Source organism: Harpia harpyja, chromosome 1, assembly GCF_026419915.1.
Source record: "Harpia harpyja isolate bHarHar1 chromosome 1, bHarHar1 primary haplotype, whole genome shotgun sequence".
NCBI lineage: Eukaryota > Metazoa > Chordata > Aves > Accipitriformes > Accipitridae > Harpia > Harpia harpyja.
Genome location: NC_068940.1, coordinates 8,954,246 through 8,975,322, shown reverse-complemented (window position 1 = coordinate 8,975,322; position 21,077 = coordinate 8,954,246). Strand labels below are relative to the sequence as shown.

Below are 21,077 nucleotides of genomic sequence, written 5' to 3'. Positions count from 1 at the left end.
TGCTCTGCAATGACCATATCTAGGGCTAGGAGAAGAGTTTGGCTTGTTCTGTCTTCAATACATTCATCCTTGGAATACCCCTGTAGGTAGGGCACTGCTGAATCTTTAGCTTGGAGTTGGGTAACTCATCACATAGGAAACCTGTGACAGAGGTAAGACTCAAGGGCATAGACAAGCCCCTAGGCATGGAGGTAGCCTTCCTCTCTTTGCTAGTCCCTGCTGTTCTTGCCAAAACTGCCAGTGGTATCTGTGGGGGGGGGAAAAATGGCCACTTTTGGAAAGCCCTGCTCCCAGCCCCACTGAACATTAGTTCAAAGTGTGTTTTCATGCTTAGCATGTTTCGCTCCTGCCTCTTCAGAGATCATGTTAATGTTATCACCTCTTATCAAACATTAATCTGTACATCATTTGCCAATTGAAGCATGAGTAGGTTGCACAACAATTGCTGCCTAGACTCTGTGGTCTAGCTGTTAACAGCTGGCTGTTTGGGTTGTGTTTTTGTTAAGTGGAGAGCCTATTTATAGGCAGCAGAACACATGCACGTCCTTGTCTGTGCTACTGCAGATCCTGATTAATCTCTTCTGGTACAAAAGCCTAGTCTACCAGCTAGCATACTGTGTATTAAAATCAGCGTGGGAGAGTCTTAGAGGTTTTTTCTCTTTCCATCACTATCTTGGAGCAGACTGATAGCACAGAGACAGGCTGCTTGTCTAAAAACTGGGGGCAAATGTTTCCCTTGTAGCTGGTCTCTTCCAGGATACAGAGGATGCAATCTGTGGTGGTGGTGTCTGACAGAAAATGTCATTAAGAAGCATCCCTTTGGCAGAGGATCTGATTTTAAACAAGGTATTTAATGTGTGCATTGCACCCTGTTCTTTACCCAGAGGAGGGCAGAGTTAGATTTGTTTGCTTGAAAATTAGATAGCAGGCAAAGTATCTGTGATGATAGGAAGCTGGGAGCTGTCTCGTTCCTGCTCGAGGGCTGGGGGGAGAAGAGGATGTTGGCTAACACCCAGCAGAGGAAAACCTATCTGTATCTGTGCACTTGACACCATCAGTGAGATGGGGAGTACGGCCTAGTGCCTCTAAACACCCAAGGAGTTTGTCTATGGCACTCTGCTATTTAGAGGCGCTGCTTGCTTCAGTCGCTCTTAACACTGTTCATGCTTAAAATGAAAACGCTGTGATTCTAGCATAGCACACAATGAAGTACTTAATTACAAAATTGAAAACAAAGAGAAAAATGAGTACAGCACAATTTCAGATTATGTTAAATAGCAATTTTTTCTTTTCTTAGTTGCTTTAGTGCCCCTACTATTTTAGGAATTATGAGGGGTTATGGAGGAGATTGGGGAAACCAGTTTTCTCCCCCTCCCCTGCTTGCTTCTTCCAGGGTTCACATGTCTGGGCTGCTTTTCTCTCCTTTTGTTCAAGAAGGAATTCCCCTGATCTTGCATGTCTGTCTTCACTGCTCTCTTCCTGGCTCATGCTGTTACTTGTTTCACATGTAGGAAGTGATATCTCCCATTGCTCCTGGCCCTGGGAGCTTCTTTGCTTTTACAGTCATGCTGTCTTCCTTATTCAGCACTTTCTGTGCTGCTGGTCATGATATTTTCAGGGACTAGTGCAGCATTTTAGGAATCCCAGGCCAAAGGAAGCATTTGGTGACCATAAATCTTACTGGATGTCAAGGCTCTGGCCTCTGTAAATCTGTTTCTAGACTGTAAGGATTGTCCTCTGATGCATGGCCTGCAACTGGGACAAGCATGGCTTCTCTCCCACCTGTGCACAAGAGTTTTCTACCTGAGAAATGAAGTGTGGGTGTATGGGAGGGTTGGAATATACCTGGATCTTAGCATATCATGACTAGCATACGTGCACAGATCCAACAGCTGAGCATCACTCCAGGCTACACTACAGATGTAGCCATGGAGTCATAGCTGAAAAACTTGTAATACAGGCTGGATGTTTGGCATTTAGAGAGCTCTTATGTCTTCTGTCAGTTTTACAGATTCTTTCTATTACCCGATCACTGCTTACTAAACAGGAACAACTGTGTTTAGTTGCCTTGCTCTATATTGGCAAATCTTCAGGAACCAGGTTCTGAATGGAGAAACCAGGGAGACTGAAACAGTTTTTCAGTGCAGCCTTGAATTCTCTGCCAATGCTGGGGGCAGGATCTTGGGGATCTCTTTTTTCATCCGAGCGATAGACCTTGTGATTTGTGGTCCTGAAATAGCAGGTTATCTCTTGGGTATTCATCTCTAAATGCATGAGAGATTCCTGTAGCGGGAGAGAGCTGCTTTTGTTTGTGAACAAGGTACAAATTAGCTGGGTAATTAGTAAATGTGCGAGTGTACTTTGCTTGCCCAACTCAAATGACTTAATCCTCAAACACTTAAAATGACCAACCAAACAAAAAAAGTTGGCAGTAGTTCACTGCGTGCTTTAGAAAATGTGACTTGTTACATCATGGGTTGTCAGGGGTATTTCTGAGGGCCTTTTTCCAATCTCCCAGCTGAGCTGTGTGTATGGGGCATATGTAGGTGTGAAGTCTGTGCTCCAGTGTGTTGTCCAGGAACTGCCTTCCCTTTGGGTAGAGTAGCTATCTTTGCCCCCCAGAAGACTCTGGCTCTGCCTGCAGCGGCAACGCGTTCAGTTCCTGAACAGAATTTGCATTTTGGTATTATTCTGCTGAACAGGTAGGAGCAGAGATATAACAGATGTGCACTTTTTTAGGGAACTTTTCAAGGAAAAAGCATTTTCAAACTATTAGCCAAGTCTTACATAAATCAGTGTTTGGCTGCAAGGCTGCTGTCTTCAGCCAAAGGATATTGCTGAGTAACGTGCCCTAATAGAAGGAAAGAGAAAGATGTTCTGTCTGGCTGTCCTCTTTGTGAGAAGAGTGCTGCAAATGGCTCAGACAGAAAGCACACAGGTTCTTTGGGAATACCAGGGAATGATGCTCTGATAAGAGGGCAAAGGAAAGCAGTGGACTGCAGGGACTGGTGTCCAGAGAAATCCAGTTATCCAGTCTTCAAGGGACCGATTACTATGAACAGGATCCAAAGATGGAAACAAGTTGTCTACAAGCAGTAGAATCACTTTTTTTCCTGTTTGAAATGTTGTTATTTCTGAGACTTGCCTCACACAAATATCTTGTAACTTAAGGAAAACAGTGATGGTTCACATTGTTTGACATTCATGGGTATGTTTTTATTTTAATTCCATCACAGCAATTATTCTATGCATCTGGAGGGAAAAAAAAAAAAAAGGACAGATACTGTTCCATATTGTGTGGAATGTAGAACAACCTGGTTTGTCTGTCCCTTCCTTCTCACCCAGACCCTTGTCACACAAGCCCCTGCAATAAAGAGTTTGGAAATAGCTTTAATATGTGCCTGTGGAGCAGGAGAACGAAGAAGTTCTGCAGGGCACTGGGGTGAGCACAAGTGCAGACTGGACTCCAGCTAGAATAATGAGGGCGTGCACTTCAGTCTGCATAACTGCTTCTCACAGCACGGTCCTTAAGTCAATGTGAATAGTCTAAGAGATGTGTGTAAACTTTAAATTAATTGTTTCAGTCACTTATCTGTTTATAACTCTCCTAAAGCAGTAGGTACTTTGGTAAGTATTATATACATCTGTCTATTTCATATTGACATATAGGCATAAATATTGATACACTAATTCAAACATCAATCAGTAGCATCCATGACATCACAAGGATTCATATATAGAATCATAGTACAACACCCCCTGAGCATCACCTATGAGGATCACACTAATATACCTAGGGTATATTCTGGACTGACTGGCAATCTACTGCTAGCAAAGGATGCAAGCGGATAGGCTCTCGTGCTTTCTGCAGGGCACTATGCCAGCATGATACAGATGATGGGGAAGAGCTGAGCAGATATTTAACATCTCTCTGTAAATCCTCCCCATTCTGTCACAAGAGCATCTCATATAAATAAATAAAAGGGATGTATTTAAGTCATGCCAGTCACACACACAAAAAAAAGTCTGAAGACTGACTCTGGCTGCCTGCCCAGTTGTGCTACGTTTTCCAGGCTATGAAGCATATACTCGTGCCTGGGATAGTATTTAACTTGTGGTCCATGGACTTCTGAAGGCCTGGGATGACTTCTGAAGGATCTGCTAAATGTAAGTAAGAGAGGCAAGTCTCTTATCATGGGGCTTAAATCTACCCTGCAGGAGTCAGCACCTCTGTTAAAAAATGCTGAGGTCTGTAAATTGTAGAAAAGTTGACAGCTGTGTGGCTGGAGTTTTCTAATTTATTGAAAACTTGAAGATGAAGGAATGCTGTAGGGTCTCTGGCACTCGATGCCAAGACAGTTCTGCCTTCTCTATGTCAAACTGACATCAGTGGGACTTGGTTAGTAAAAGGAGATCTGTTGGTGATTCAGGTGTTATCATTTGTTTTCCCCTCAAAGTCCTGATGGAGTTCCTCCTGCCTGGGTGTTGATCAAGCTGTCATCATTCAGTTTCATATATTATGCCCTTGTATTTTTTAACTTCACACGTCCAAGCAGGCTGCAGGTCTAGTTTTTCCCTGGATAGATAGTTCTTTAGGCTTTTTAGGCTCCCAGTAGTAGAGCTGATGTAGTGAGGATCTCCTAGTTGCTTAAGTACAACTTCCCTCGGAGCTACAAGGAGGTGGCCACTCTGTATTTACAGTTCTTTGTAGACAAATGGTAGTGAAAGTAAGTAAACCCATAGGCTCTGTTGAGGTTTTCAGAACCAGTCTCTTGGGAGCATAAGAAATACACAGATCCAGGCTATGTGATCTAACGTCTGGATGTTTTTCCTTGTCTAGCTTTCTTGCCACTTTTGAATGCTCTTTAGAGTTAGAGACTAAGTGAACAAAATGAAGACCGTATCTACTTGCCCAGATTGGTTTGTCTGTAAACAACCTTTGGTTCCCTTTGCACTTAGGGAAGACCCCTTTATTATGGTAGGCATGCAGGCAGCGCTCAGCAGAAAGCATGCAAAGTAAGTCAGAGTTGGGAAATGACAGGGTGCAGGTATTCTTAAATAGGTTAAACCAGACCATGATTTTTAAGTTGTATGTGGGCAGATTCTCAAACACACGTTCTTTGGGAAGACCTTGAAAATAGGAGATGAGGTGGGTTTGTTGCACAGTGTTTCTAAGAAGTGAACTTTGCAAAATGGGGGTTGCAGCTGCAGTGCTGAAAGCATGAAATGCAGGCTGAAATCTCTTACCTTGCAGCTGTAAGAAGGATCCCCGGTTCTCATGTGATCCTCCTGGAGGGAAACAGGACCCCCCTGTACTCCTTTAGAATGGGTTACATAGGGGTTGTATAGAGCTTAGCTTGATATGGTCATGACCATGAAAAAGGACTGTTTTAACTAGAAAAATTAAACTGGAAACATGAGCTGTTTCTAAGAATCTGTCTTTTTCCTAAACTAAATAAATGCTGTCAGATATTCCAGATACATTTTCTTGAATCTAGGACCTATGGGAGTGAGGATGGTGAGGGGGGGACTTGGCTTGGTTCAACAAAGATGCTTCCAAAGCAGGAAGCTGAAACTATTAGGTGCTTGCAGTTCCCTCTGCCAGTTGGAGTGGACTTGTGGGGGGGGTGTGTGTGTGTGTGTGTGTGTGTGTGTTGTTACCAGCCCTACATGGAGAGAAACAAACAAGTAACTTTTTCCTCAGTTAAGTGACCTCCCACGGGTTGGAATTTGGAAATCAATAGAGCTTTTTGTATTGTTTTATTCTGCTGTCCTTGAATCTCTTTTAGGAAGTTGGTATCACTGAACCATCTCTAGAGTAATCAGAGGACAAACATTCTGTGAGGCTTGTGCTTGTTTAAACAGCTAAATTAAATTGTGGGGAAGCTATACTCTGTCACATAATGGGATGATGATAATGTTCGAATTTTATTGGTAGACTCATGCCTCCAGCTCCATAGGAGTCATTAACAGAAAATAACTAGCTGCAAGATCAGAGTCCAGCATGCAGTGTGACCCGGGGGAGAAACACCTGCAGCACCGAACTGACCAAACCTCCTCCCCTCCCACATGCCTCAGCAGGCAGTCCAACGCAGCGGGTTTCAATGAAGAAACCAAGTAGGGATAGGTCTTGCTGAGGAGAAAACATGGGCAGATGTGGGAATGTATCCAGAGTGGAAGCAAGCACCCGATGGCTTTCAAATGCGTGTAAATTTTAAATGGAAACGAGAAACCAGCCCGAGCTGAATTTCAATTCTCAGAAGATAGAAATTAGAAACAGAGTTGAAACTTCAGGTTGAAATGTTAATTTTTGACTATCTGGTTTTAACTTTAAGTTACGTGAGTTTTCCTAGTGTTTGGATGTTGTCAAAATTACTTCACAGCGACAGGTCCCAGCAGATTACAGCAGGATCTTGGAATACTTAGTCTGTTAAAGTGAAGCTTTACGGTAGCAGGATCTGGGTTGAAAACCACTCTTTCAGGAGCCTGGGAGTGGGGAGGAGGAGGCGCGCTGCTGGTTCCTCACGGGAAGGGGCCGGCAGGTAACTTCGCAGCCGCAGCAGGCTGGCGGGGAGGAGGGGGCAGCGGAGGGCAGCTGCGGGGTGTCTCTGCGCTAGGGTCTCTGCCACTCTTTGGCTTGGAGTTGCAGCAGGCGGGCAGGACAGCAAAGTACTGCCGGGGCTACGCCTGCAACTTCAAAAAAAGACATGAATCCACCCTCTCCTGGCTGTGTGAGTTGAAACCGCCCCAGGCTTGCCCCCGCAGCATCTTTCCCTGATGCCCCCTTCTGTACTCCTCTGCGCTGGCGGTCTCCTCTGCTTCGCTTCCCTCCTCTCCAGCCCCTGCCTGGTCTCCCTCACCCCTCTTCGCTGTTGTCGGGGTTTGGACTCGGGGAAGAGCCAGCTAGAAGGAGGTTTCCCCTTCTCCTCCACCGTGTTTTGGGAGGGGGTTAACTGCACCGTTCGCTCTTTGACCACCTCCTCCACCTCCTCCTCCTCCTCCCCACGGATTGCACTGCGGCGTGCCCGCTCCCGCCTGCCTAGGGCTTGAGTTTTCGTTAGTGCTGAGAGTCAATTCAGTCTTCCCCCCGCTCCGCCGCGCCAGGCAGGAGGGCGCGCTCCCGCGGCCGGGGCGCGCTCCCGCCGCCGGCGGGGCGCGGCCGCCAGGGGGCGCGCTGCCGCCGCCTGCGCGGCCCCGGCGCCCCCCCCCCCCCCCCCCCGGGTTTGGGGCGCGGGGCTTTGCTGTGGGCTTCCCCCCCCCAGAAACGGCGTGTGGCGGGGAGCGATTTCCTACGATTTATTCCAGCTAAAGGTGACTTTTCAAAAAAATTCTTGTAATTTTAAAAATTAAATTATTTTTTAACTTTTTTTTTTTTTTTGACGCGCTTGGCTTGCTGGCTTGGTGCAGCACGACCCACGCAGCGCCCACCGATCCACTGTTCAACTGGGCACTGCCCCGCGCCCCAGTGCAGGGGCTCGGTGGCCCCGAGGTCCACCTGGCGCCGCGCTGGCCTTGTGCCGCTTTTCACGCTGACGGCGTCAACGCCCGTGGAAAAACCAAGAGAGGAAAAAAATGGCTGTGTTAATTAACACAGGTTTTTGTGTGGAATGGGTTTGTTTTATACTGATGCTTGGGCACCGAGAGTGTTACCTGCTAATGTAGCTGAAGCGCTCAAGAGGCCAGCTCTCTAAATAGGAGAAGTAAGGACCTGGATGATAATTGCCAATTTGACATCTATCCAAGTTAGGAAGCACCGCGGAAACGCAAGACCGGAGTGCCCTTCAGGAAGTCATCTCGTACGTCACCAGCTTTTAGGCAGGATCTGTACTTAAACTCTCCTGACAGATGAATTTCTAACTTAAAACCCTTCAGTGAGAAGGATACCATGACCCCCTGAGTAGCTGAGTCTACTGTTTAATTATACCTACAGTTAGAAAGGCTTTCCCCCTAATATTTAACTAAATCCTCTTTACAGAAAATTACATTCAAGGTAATACATGAACAAAGGGTCGTGTAAAGCCTTTCCTTGTAAAAGGTTGGGTTTTTAAGCATCTTAGAAACCTGTTATCATCTCTCATTGCTTCTTTCTCTGACTAAACAAACAATTGTTTTAACCTTTCCTTTTCACTCATGTTTTCCAAACCCTTTCAGTCTTACTGCCCCTTTCTGTATTCCCTCTAATTTAGCTACGTTTCGTAGTTTGCTGCACCAAAGTGGACGCAAGTACCACATAGTTGCCAGCGTGACATGTAGTGATTATATCTACTCTGAATGCCTGCAGCATGCACTTACGAAATCATTGGGAGCATCTCTACATTATAGCGTAGGTTTTTTTCAGGCTGGCATCCTTACAGCAACATTTTATATTGGAGGAAAAAATAGCTGAGCTTTTATCCCTAGATAAAGCCTCTTCCTCAATCACCTTATTTCAAGTAACTACCTAATAAAATTAAAGTGAATCTATACCCCTCATGTGCCATAAAGTGTTGCTTAGGGCTTGAACAAGGCTGTCTCTGTTCAATTAGTCTCTAGCATGTTAAAAAGGAAATCCTGAATATTTTTTTTTTCTTCTGCATTGATCTAATTTTCAACAAGATTTCTCATAGCAAAGGTTACAACGAAATGTACCTTTTATGTGCCGCTTTCTTTGGAATTCACTTCTCTTGTAAGCAATGTGAGCCTCGGGTCTCAGTGGCTATGCTCCAGGTTGTTCTAGTCCCCTACTGTCCAGGCTGAGTGTTCAAAATGCTGCTTACAGATCCTTCAGTCAATACGATTGATCGTGCCTCTTGTGAAACAGAAGCATGCATGTGCTGTGAGAGGAAGTAAGTTCCCTCACTCGGGGTCAGCGGATGTCAAGCTGCTGTGTCTGCCCTGAAGGTCTACCTTGCCTTGCACGGGGGCAGTGGTGGGGACATTAATTGGGTTGTAATTGGATTTTAGGGTGTTCTGACTAGTCATTTCCACTCCTTGGGGCGGAACAACCAGCCTGGGTAAATCTGTTACGCACCAGTGCGGAGAAGGGCAGGCTGACAGCTACAAATGATCATCTGTCACTTCTCAGTTCCTCCTGCTCTTAGCTGCCCTGCAGTGCTTGGTCTCTGTGGGAAGGTGGACCTTGTTTGCTAGCTGTTCCTTTCAGCTCGGACAGAGCCCCTTGATTGATCCCTGGGGAGCTCTTGAGGATGTGCAATATGGAAGGACATTGGCAATATGCTGTTGCTGAAGCCAGAGGAGATGGGAAGACAGCAGCCCCAGTGTACAGCTCCCAGGCTGAGTTAAATGTTTCATGGGACAGTTGAAAACGTGCTTTCTGGTCTGTCCCCTCAATGTATAATTGGTATTTTTTTTCCCCAGTTCTGTGGCTGTGAGAGCATTGCAGCAGATGCAGTATGAAGCAACACGCGCAATTGACCCTGCGTTGTCTCCACATGCAGTGAGGAGATCATACAGGAAAGTCCACATATACCATAATTGTGCTTCAGCTGTGGGTCCTCTGCTGGTATTTTATGCTGCTTCGGCCACCTCTGCCATCGCTGTTCTGGTCTGCAGAGCAGGACTGCAGGATGGCAGCCGTGGGCCTCAGGTAGGTTTTGCCCAGGAGGGCACAGACAGCATCTGATCGCTCTTTACTCGAAGGACAAGAGATCCTCTTTGGACTGCTAGCTATTCATATACAGAATTAAGATACTTTCTCTAAAGTAGATTTTGATGTGTCTATGTACATCTTTCTGGGAATTTTGTTTAGCTTGTCCTCTTGCCACGTGCTAAACCTTGTGTTGATGTTTGTAGCATCCCAGCCATTTGGGTGATGATTTCTTTTTCCTGTTGACATATTGCTGTGTAACCCACCAGGTTACACTTCATCTGTATCTGTAGCTTAAAAATCTTCTCTGTCTGTGTAGAGATTCAGAGCAGTAACAAATCTGCCTGTTACATTCTCACAGCGTAACCACTTTAACCTTGTGCTTTATTCTGGGTTTTAGTAATTTACTTTAGCAAACGCAAGTGCTGCAATGGGGAAATGGCTTGTTATTAGCCTTGGATTTTATTCAGACACTGCAGCTGGAGTTTTTTGTGCTTAATCTCAAGGAAAAGGGCTGGAACTTGCCCTGTAAAGGTACCGCTTCAGAGCAACAGTGCTGTGGGGAGGAAAGGACAAAAAGAAATGGGTGCTCAATAGTTCCCAAATAATTCTATTTCCTCATAATGTCAGGCTTACTTTTTACCTGAACATGTTCCTCAAACACAACTTCTTAGTAAGTAATCAAGAGCGATAAGAAAGATGCAAATTCTTATATATATATGCGTGTGTGTATAAATCTGTTGTCATTATACAAGGAAGAGGGTGTTTTCTTTTTTCCCCATTACTCTTTGAGGTTTCTTTCATCCTCTGTAAACTCGTGCAGGGATGGGCACACACAGACACACCATTGTCCGGTGGGGTAGTTACTCCTCTGTTGCTGATAGTGAGCTTTGGCAAGCCTGACAGTTGCTAACGTGATATGGGCAGCCCTGCTACCTGCAGATTATGGATGTGAAACAGAGAGAGTGAATGATTTATATAGGAGAGTTGTAGAAGAGCAGAGCACTGTCTCAAGTATCAAACTAGTGTCCTGTTCAGTTGTCCTTTATTTTAATCAGTAACAATTTTTATATGTTGTTATAATCGGTGTGAACAACCTGTGAACACTTCTGTTCTGAAAAAGGGAGCATTCACCTCTGAAAAGAATGAAAAGTGATGCTGGAGAGTAGGTGGAATGCTTGGTGCGGGTGTTCTTAATGCTGCTTAGTTTGGCTTTTGTTTTTATTTTCATCTCAATGTATACTCCTCTGAAAATTCTCCCAGTATTCTGGCTCTGGTCTTGACATGGACCTCATGGCTTTGACATCAAGTTTGTTTTAAACTGCTTTGTTTTTGCAGGGTCTTAGTACCCAATTCAGATATGACAATAAATTTGACAGGACTCTGAACAATTTCGTAATATATAGCTTCAAATGCAGTTAGCGTAAACTTGTAGTTCCCAGTTAAAAAAGATTATTTCTTTGATCCTTTTCTGTTTTCCACTTCTGAAATAATAGCAGATTTACTAGTTGCTCATTGTATACTTAACCGTGTTAAACGCTGACTTGCTATGTGACTACCTACACAGGGCAGATATAAATATGTCCAAGCTGAATGTCTTTCAGCACCTTGGTTATATGGTCCTTTGGTGTTCTGCCCATAAAGGTGAGCCCTAAGGGAATCTCATCTGTCAAATCTGTGTTTCAGCTTTAGGCTTAGTAGGCTTCAATTCTGCAGCCAGTGCAGTTGAATATGCTGACCTTCCTTCTGTAAGCATGAATGTTTTTAGTGATATTTCCAGTTAAGGACACTCTGGAATTAAAATTATAGTAATAATTGTCCCTCCTGACACTTTTTTTTCCCCGTTTGCCAGAATTTTTGTAGAGATGTTACCAGTTTGTTACCAGTTTCCAAGTGTTTTGATGGAAGCTTTAAATAAAATAGACAACTATTTGCCTTAGAGACATAGCAAAACTATTTTTTATTTTTTTTTTTTTTTTTAATACTATCCCTATACAAGACCACAGACGCCAGAGAGGATAACAGCAGAGCTTTCCTACTTAGTTTTGAGCGTTTGTAAGGAAAAAAAAAAGTATTTTTCTTCTGAGGCTCTAACTTTCCACTTTTCCTGTTAGCTCTCTAAAGCATAAACTCTAAAACTCAGTTCAGTCGAATTCATGGAAATCTGCATTCCATGTTGGACATGAGACTTTGTACAGCTATTAAGCCAAGCAATTCTGTAAAATATGGGGTTGGAATTAATGTAGTGTGACTAGAGCGACAAAATCTCTTTGAATTGTTTCAGAGAAGATCCTCAACCTTAATTCACAGCTTCTTGGTGTACATAATTAACAGCTTATAACACTTTCAAAAGAATTGAATGAACTAGGTGGCATGGGTTTTTTTTCTCCAATGTGCAAAGGTGCAACTTTCCCTTGATGAACCACATCACAGAATAAAGGCAGTGCCTTACACGATCTCCTAGTTCAAGATGACAGTGAAAAACAAATGTAATTTCTGCTTATTTCACCACAGTAAGCATTTGAAGTACAGAGCTGCTTAGTAAATGGGAGACTGAAAGATGTCTATTGAAGAGAAATTGTTTGACTGTGTGTATGTCTATGTTCATTACCAATTTTGAGATAAAGCTGCTGGGGTTGCTGTGATGATGAATGATGGTGTGCTATAGTCGTATGTGCTCAGCTTATGATTTTTGCACACATGTGGACAGTGCATGAAATATATCTATTGTTATTTGTTTCTTAAAAGGTAATGTCTAATTAGCAGACTTAATTACCTTGCTTCTATTGAAAGCAACAGTAAGGCTTCCAATGTATTGCCACTTTTTTTTTTTAGTACTCATTACAATGTTTCCTAGCATTCATCAACACTTCTAAATTACTAGGAAGAATGTGATTAATCATTCACTTCCTTACGCTTCCTACTAGACATACACAGATCTTGCAGGCAAGTTGAAGTAAGCCATTTCAAATTTTCAAAACATGCTGCAGCTAGTGGAAGTCTGGGGTAAGCACCAGTTTAAACAATCTATCAACAGATTACAGTACAAAAGGTAACTCAGTGTCTGCCTGTAACTGAGGATCTGATGACTAACAGTTGATGAGTTGTCTTTGAGGAAGGATTTCTCTGTCGCTAAGTCAATAAAAATCCAGGAAAGGAGTTTATGGAATTAATTTTGAGTCCAGCCTAAATGCATCTCAAAGCAACTTGAGAAACCAGAGTTCAAATGTCAGAAGCCCCAAATTCCGAGCCAAACCTCGAGAGCTGGCAATCCTATGTTTGCATTGGGATTTATTTGGGTTTGCTGCATTAAATCAGAGTTCATATACGTAAAAGTTCTGTTCAGGCCAGAAAGGAACAGTAAACCAAATAGACAAGTTCAAACTACAAAGATCAGAGTTTTCATCTTTATTCTGCAAATATGGAACATTTGGAAAGCATTGTGTAAACTGAACTTCTGCCAAGTTTTCTGAAATAGTTACCATCTAATTTGTCTGCATTATATTTACTTGGTAAAAATGCATGTTGCTCTGTTTTTGGAAGTGAGCGCGTACCCATGAACTGCGACCTGTAGGGACAGAAAATATCTTCTCAAATGGTTTGTCAGCAAAAGTTTAAATCGGCTCCTGTCCCGATCCACCCATACTACTTCACAAACTTGCATCGCCACTGGAATGAAAGCACCCCTAGCAGCCAAAGAACAGCAGCCAAATGCATTTAATGTGCTGCCCCATGAGGAGGGGAGGAAACAATCTGGCCAAGAACTGAGTGCAAGTACATAGCCTGATTTCTTCTGAAAGAATGAAACAATCCTTTTATGTCCCTGTAGGAAAGTAACAGCTTTCTACTCTCCCTCTGCAGCCTCCTTTTCTAGAAAACTGTTCTTCAAAAGAACATAGTGCAGCATCACGCTTTCAGCCTCCAAGATTCACACCTGTAGTTGTAGGAAATATGAGTATTTTTGAGTTATTGCTTAGATGAACAACAATAATAAAAGCCCACTTTCTTTAAAAAGAACCCACCCCCTTTGAGCATTGTCCCTTAAACATAATAATCGTTATTAATCGTTGTCTCACCAGTTTTAATGTGGTAATCAATTACTATGTTTCACCCTAGATTCTGGCCTATAAGAAATCTGTGCTAAAATGAACATAAATTTGCCTCAGCAAAGGCTTCCAACTGAATGTAACCCACAAAGGTTTTCTTTTAAGTTGGATGTGAGCTTTTTTTTTTTTTTCCTTTTTTTCCCTCCTTTCCTCTGAAGAAGAGAGAACAAGTTCTGGAAGCCTGGTTGCTGGTTTGAAACATCAAGAATGTGGAGTCTTTTCAATGTTTCTGTATTAAACATGATTTTTGAGCCACTACTACTTAAACGAAGGGATATAGTTGCTTAATACTTACAAAAGACTTGTTTTCTCAGTTAAATGTATGAGTTGAACTTAACACATAAGGGCCAACTATACCAAGAGCTGCTTTTTTTTTTTTTTTTGTCTGACTAGTCCCTTCTTATTAATGCTTAATTATAAAATGTCATTAGGTTTTGGAGGGGTAAAACCTGCTGTTGTAATGGAAGTAGAAGCAACCAGACGAGGGAGAGCGTCTGTCCTCACCTTGCAACTGACTGAGGTGGGAAGTATTTGAGCCTGCTTCAGGCTATGGTGCTTAGACTCAGCTTGTCGAAGGCATTTAGCCAAAGACAGCCTCACACCTGTGCTGTGAAGGCCAGCTGCAGAGGCTCTCTGGGGGAATGACAGGACACGTAGGTTCCTTGTTTAGTCCTGTTATAGCCTAAGCCCATATTATTTTTCTTAACCTACACCTTTCAGAGTTAAACTTTGTTCCTTTTTCTACCTGGTAATAAAGGAAGTTAAGTGTTTTAAGTACTGCAAGAGTCCTAGAAGTAGATCCAAGTGAATTTCCATATGGGGGAATTCCGAGGAATTGGGTCCCATGGGCTTTTAAAAAGGGAAGGGGGGAAAAAAGGGGAATGTAATTGCTGTGTTGGCCATGATTCCTGTCCATGGAGGAATGGCTGTTGCAGTAGGGCTGCCTATCAGACAGAGTGAGCTTGTAATCTGTTTGTAGTGGCAAATGCCATGTTTGGCTCACTGTGATACTTCAGTCTGGGTTAATTATAGAGTTTGAGGAAGAAAGGAATGAAAGCCTCTCTCATAAAACCTAATTTAAAGGAAAGCAGAGTGCAATTCGGTACCTTTTCTTCTGTCTGACACTTCAGCTGCTGAAAGCACCGCACCCTTATTCACACAGCCAGTACAGTCTGTGGAAGGTCCTGTCATAAGAATGGCGTGAAGCAGCCTATTGTTGGGTACACTTTGGGGTTATAAACACTACCGAGATGTTCCAGCATTACTTATTTTTCACATCACTCTGATATTGATGCATTCCCTTGTATGTTCCGTTTGTGACCTATTTTTGATGAGTTTCACATCTGCTTTAGCAGCTCTTTGACAACCAGAAAACAGAGCTGTTTACTGAGCTCACAGCTGCTGCTAATATCGATGCAACTAGCCAGAAATGACTGTTTTCTTGGTTTGCTCATCCTGTTGAATGAACCTCTCCACAGGGTTTGTTACAAGTTTGTTTCAACTGGAATGCTATCAAAAGTTCCCACATCTGTGAAATTCTCATGCTTCAGCCTTCCTAGAAACCCAGAAACGTATGCACCCTTGCTAATTCCAGTAACTTGCTTATATTTCCCATGGCTTAACTACATCAGCTTTTCACAGATAGCGAAAACATGACAGCCTCTTACAAATAGGACAAAATTCCTGCTATCATTACTAAATACTAATGCTACTGACAGCTTTGCACTTGAACAGAGTCTTTAAGGAAATGAGTCTTCTAGTCTAGTTTAAGGGCACCATTACCTAACATTTCATATTGTAGTGTTCTATTACGGTATCTGAATTACCTTATTTTTCACGTTTTTTGTATACAGATGAGGTTTAAACAGGTGGGAATGTAAATTAATTGTGCAGTAATATGCATTTCCTTGCATCACCTTCAGTGCTCTCTGGGACTGGCTTGCTCATGGTGCATCATTTCTTGGTAAGGCTGCATCCTTTAAGGATGAATTCCTACCTGCGCTGTCATCTGAGTGTTTGTGGGCAGTTTGATACTCTTGCACTTTATTACTCTGTGGATTATTTACTCCTGGAACACTTGTTCCTACCGATCAAAAAGATTATTGGACTTCTGTGGTTTAGGTGAAAGAAGTTGCAGCTATGTGAAGTCTGGACACAGTTTGGTTTTGGTTTGGGTTGGTTGGTTTGTTTGTTTGTTTGTTTTGCAATTAGGTATTGATTAATAGCACAATATTGCAGGTAGTCTGTGTGTGCTTCTGGGAGCAAACATAGGTCCCAGAGTCTGTGAAGTGATTAGCCTGGGGACACACTGCTTCAGTTCTAGCTGTATGGGCCTGTGCCTAGGAAATGCCCTTCCTGATTTTGAAATACTGTTCAGAGGGGTTATTGATCATCTCCCAGGTGCTCACGTTTTTAATAATTGTATTTCCTAAGCCATGTCTTGGATCTCAAAAAAACCTTCAAGTCTTTCTATATTCTTGTGGGGGTGAATGTTGCAGATTAACTGTGATCTGAATTACAGATGTGGGAACAAAGGCACAAAGAAAGGGTATAAAAGATTTGCTGGAGTCATTTCAGTGCATCAGAGACAAAATTAGGCAAAAAGATTTCTGACTCCCACCTGTGTCCTACTCTTCCAGCAATTTTCATGCTTCATTCAATTTGGGAACTTCTGCTGTCATGGTATCTCAGAGGTAGCTTTCATTTCTTAATGGTTTTGAAGATTGCTTCCCCCCCCACTCCTCAGTTCATTTTCAGTTGTTAATGAAGCATATCTTGAATGTTCTTTGGTCCACTGTGAAGCTTGTGATGGTGACTCAAAAGTACTTTCTGATCCCTACGTGCTTATTAGAGAATGATAGAAAATGTGCCTTTGCTCTCATTTTGTTTACTACAGTCAACAGGAGATATCAGAACACTTGTTTGGGCTCTTCTTAGATGGACTAAAATGTTTAATTGCTGATATACTTTTCAGTTTGTATTGTTTCAGTACGGATGACCAGTGCTGTGTGGTAGCTTAAAAACATTCATTGTGGTAGATAACAACTTGTAATGCCATGTTTGTTTGTACTGTGACAGCAAGGGGAGACACTAACAAAGTGAGTCCCCACCATGGGAAGCACTGTTCCAATAATCCTAGAATCTTAACAGGATGCTCATTAACCGAGTTTTGGTATCTAAAAGTTGTTCTCCACTGATATCAAAGGTACCCTGGATGCACAACGACCTTCTCTGGAACTGTATTTATTCCCCCTGTCTCAGATACTTATTCTGGGAAGTGAAGTCTTGTTCTATTGAGATGTCTGCTGCTTTTGATTTGTTGTAAGGAGAGACTGGATGAGTAGCTGATACTAAGCTTCTAAATTTGAGATGGCTAAATCTGTCCAACACAAATCCCACCTAAGGCAGAACATAACAGTGGTAGAACAAATGGATTGTGAGTGGGCAGCATGGAGTCAAAAGTGGGCAATGAAGTGCCTTACCTTATGGTTACACAAGTTTCAGTGTTGCCTTGCCTTACTGAGAGGTAGGAAGAACTAGAAACTAATCCAGTCAATGACTGTTTGTGGAGGTCATAGTATGACATGAACACAGCTCCCTGACCCATAGGTTCCTTGCCAACATATTACTGCTCCTACATCTGTGAGTCTCCTCTAATCTTTCTGTACCAAAACCCATCTTTGTTCCTTTAGCTTTCTTCCTCTCTGTGAGCTCTTTCAGGCTGTAGAGATGGCAGGTATTCATCAGGGTAGCTCTCTGCCTCCTACCCAGACAAATCTGATAAATTCCTAGTGCCCTTCTATATACACAGGAAAATTTTTCATGGTTTTGTAGGGCTTTGCTGCTGTATCATTTTCCAGCTGCAGTAGGGTAGTGTATCGACTGGCAAGCTGACACCTGTGGACTTGACCTGTATGTGCTCATTAGGTCCCTAGGTGGTTGCTGGAGGTGTCTCTGGAACAGTGCAGGAGGAACAAATGCTACAATACAACATCTTCCTCTGTGGAAAAATTCACCCAGTTGAAGAACAGCTGAGGTGAGAAGAGACCACTGGAAGTAGTCTGCACCCACTGCTCAAACCAGGGGCAACTCTGCCCAGGATCTTGTCCAGCCACGTTCTGCATATCTGCAAGGATGGAGACTCCACACCCTCTCCGGGCAACCTGTGCCAGTGTCTGATCACCCTTACAGCAAAAGTTTTCTCTTAAATGGGCATTTAAATGGAATTCCCTGTATTTCAATTTGTGCCCACTGCAGTTGGAGAGGAAGAGGCAGCTGTATAGGTGGATTTTAGCGAAGTTGGGAGAAAGGAAACAAAGTATTAAACTGCAGTAAAACAGGGGATTTGGTAGCAAAAATGCTGAATTTCCATGGCACAATACAAATCAGCAGATTCTACAGACTGGAAGAGGGGAATCCTTCTAGCCCCAGCTAAGATAGATGAGGTAGTTCACACTTTTCAGAAGTGCAGTTTAAGGCAGCCTGAAAAATGATGGAGAGTGAGCTATGTCAGCATATGCTCAGTGCATGTTCTCAACTTTATCTGTACATGTGAGTGCAAGAAAATTCTCTTTACTTTTCAGAGGCCTGATGGGTTTCTCCAGCACAATTCTGTGGCAACGGGTGAATTCCACAGGAAAGCTTTACAGCCACAGAACATATAAACTCTTGGAACATGGATAAACTGGTTAGGATAAAATAGAAACCAGCAAAACCCTCTGCCAAAATATGAAGTGAAATGAATAGAGGTTCAAAAAAAGTTCATTCAGTATGCCTGGCTCCTTGTTTCCATCATTTAGGAATAATTACATTTTTGTCACTGACATTGTTTTTAAATGTCAATAGAAACCAGACAAGTAGATTTGTAAACCCAGCCCTGTCATATTGAATGTATTAGGTTTTCCAATAACCGTCCCTTTTAAGTAAGGGTGAGGAAGCACTAAAAGCTCAGTAACTCTCAAGTGTGAGGAAGCTATTGAAATAGCTTGTTAGGCTTTATGACAAGCAGGCTGAAATATAATAGGCCTTCAGCTTTGTGAAGGAGCCGGCAAGCCGTGGTTGAAGAGAAGACAGTACCCAAGAGTTTGAAGGCTAGATGATTTGTGCAAAGGGGATGTTGGAAGGTTCAAGGCAAAATAAACAAATGGGGCTACCCACAGGGACAGCGTTAAGCTGAGACCAAAATGCTTCCTTAGCTTGGTTTCTAAACATAAATTAGTCTGTCTAACCAAAGAAGGCATTTTCAGTTAGTGTTTCTTCCTTTCCATGCTTGGGCCAAGGAGCCATTTTCTGTACCTAATTCACTGCATTTGTTCTGACCCAAACTTTCCTTAGCCTTCTGCCTAGTGAGACTGTGGTCTTCTTGCTAATCCAGAACAGCATGTGATTCTCTTCTTGCAGTCCTAGATGGGGTTTATTAACTCTGTCCTACCCTGTTGGCTCTGTTCTTATCCCTCTGTTTTGGTATTCTGCTTAAATATGCCTCCTTCTTTGTACCTATTGTTCATTTTCTGTTAGAAATTAGAAGACTTTTGGTTCTGACGTCTTCTGCTAGACCAGCTTGGGGACCTGGGAAATGTAAGCTAGCTTCTGGCAACACAGATCCTACTAACAAAACAAACATTTTTCCATGTCCTTAGATCAACCACTGTGGCTTGAGCAACAAGATAAGTAAATGAATAAAAGATTTTTCCTAGCATTTATAGCTTTGAATGCAAATTTGAAGATGTGAGCTGAGTGTTACCAGATGCAGTGATAACTTGCGTGACTTTTGCAGGCCGCCTTGAGCTATAGCTTAGCTTAGATGTGTACCTAGTCTTGTTAATATCAGCAGGGGATTGAGAGCTCCCCAGGAATTTTCCTTTAAAAAAGCCCTTGGTCTTCAACGGAGATGCATTGTAAAGAAAATGGAGCTCTACAGGGACAGCTTGGCTTTGTATTAATGACTGCATTCAGTTACTGGGGTTTAATTATATATAATTCATACACATGCCAAAATGCAACAGAGCTTAAGTTATCTACCACCTAAAAACTAGATCCTAGAGGCCCCAAGCATAGGTATTGTCATTAGAATATGTCACCTCAAGAAAGAGTCCCTCAAAAAGTAGATCAGGAAGCTGTTGCAGCTAAGCAGTTGTTACAGCTGTTGACGGCTAGCTAGAGAATATTACATTATGCTAACTCAGTTTTTCCCAAAGGATAGGAATTTTTTACGCTTATTTCCTTTTTTACAGATATGACAGATCTGGTACATGTAAAACAGAAGAGAATAGGGAAGCAGGAACATTTTAAAAAACAGTGGTTTGAAATCCTAGCTTTCTAATACCTTCTTGAATTATATTGATGTTCTCTCTCTTTTACATAGCGTAGCTGGCTGCAGAAGAAACATCTTGTTAAGTTTGTAAATTACCGGTGTCTGTTACTGAACTTTCCAGATCACCCCCTATTGACATAAAATTACTTTCCCTAATCCCTGCTGCACCTTAAACGCATCACCAGGCATTCTCCAAAAAAAAGGTTAGTCCCAACTCCCTCTGCAAGCACAACATCTCTGAGTCACTGCAGACATTCTTCATGTAATCCTGCGGTCCCTGAGCAGTTCAGAATAGGCCAACTCATTCCAGTCCTACCAACATATTCCTAGCTGAGTCAGGGAGGACACAGAGCCTTTGTGTAACCCCGCTATCGTGCAGAAATGTCACTGTCTATGAACAATACCAAATGGCAGTCAACAGATATTCATGCAGGAAACTTACAATAAGATGGGAAAGAAGCTTTGTCTCCAGCCTGTATGGAAACTGGTCTGATCTGCCTGCTTTATTACACCAGATAAAGCCCAGTCTGAAGAATGAAAGGAATTCCATCATTAAAAACCAGAACAAAACTAAATGGTAACATGCTCTATCCAGAATACAGGCAACCTGACAGATATCTGCTAGATAAACCTACATTCTTCCAAAGTCACATACTCTTGGGGTATAAGGAAGGATCCTGCACAGCAGTGCATGGCCACACCACAAAACAGGGACAAATTTCTTTACTCCATGTTTATGTATACCACATCTCTTTGGATGCTATCCTCTTACTGAGTGTATTAGCTAGAACCTTGTTGTGCTGTTTCATTATATGCTGATGGACCAGGTGAAAGTCCCAACTTCAGAAACCAGCATCGCTGAACGTTAAAAGCATCATCATCTCCCATCTCATGGCTCAGGAATTCATATTCTGCTACTGACCTACTCATTGACTTTCCTATAACTACAGTTCCATTATGGTATGTTGAAGAATTCTGTGAAAATCTAGAACTATCTTTATCTTTTCTTTTTCACATGATCTATTTCATAGGGCTTCTTTGAGACTTGTACTGGAGGGATAATGAAGTAATC

At 42.7% G+C, this 21,077-nt stretch overlaps 1 long non-coding RNA gene across 1 annotated transcript in view; it reads left to right on the top strand.

Moving 5' to 3' along the window:
* The window catches only part of LOC128153620 (uncharacterized), a 53,457-nt gene extending 43,882 nt beyond the window's left edge, over window positions 1-9,575 (top strand). The window contains exon 3 of the long non-coding RNA XR_008239045.1: window positions 9,358-9,575. This is a non-coding gene — a long non-coding RNA (uncharacterized LOC128153620). The remainder of the gene's footprint in view (window positions 1-9,357) is intronic.
* Window positions 9,576-21,077: the final 11,502 nt, after the last annotated feature.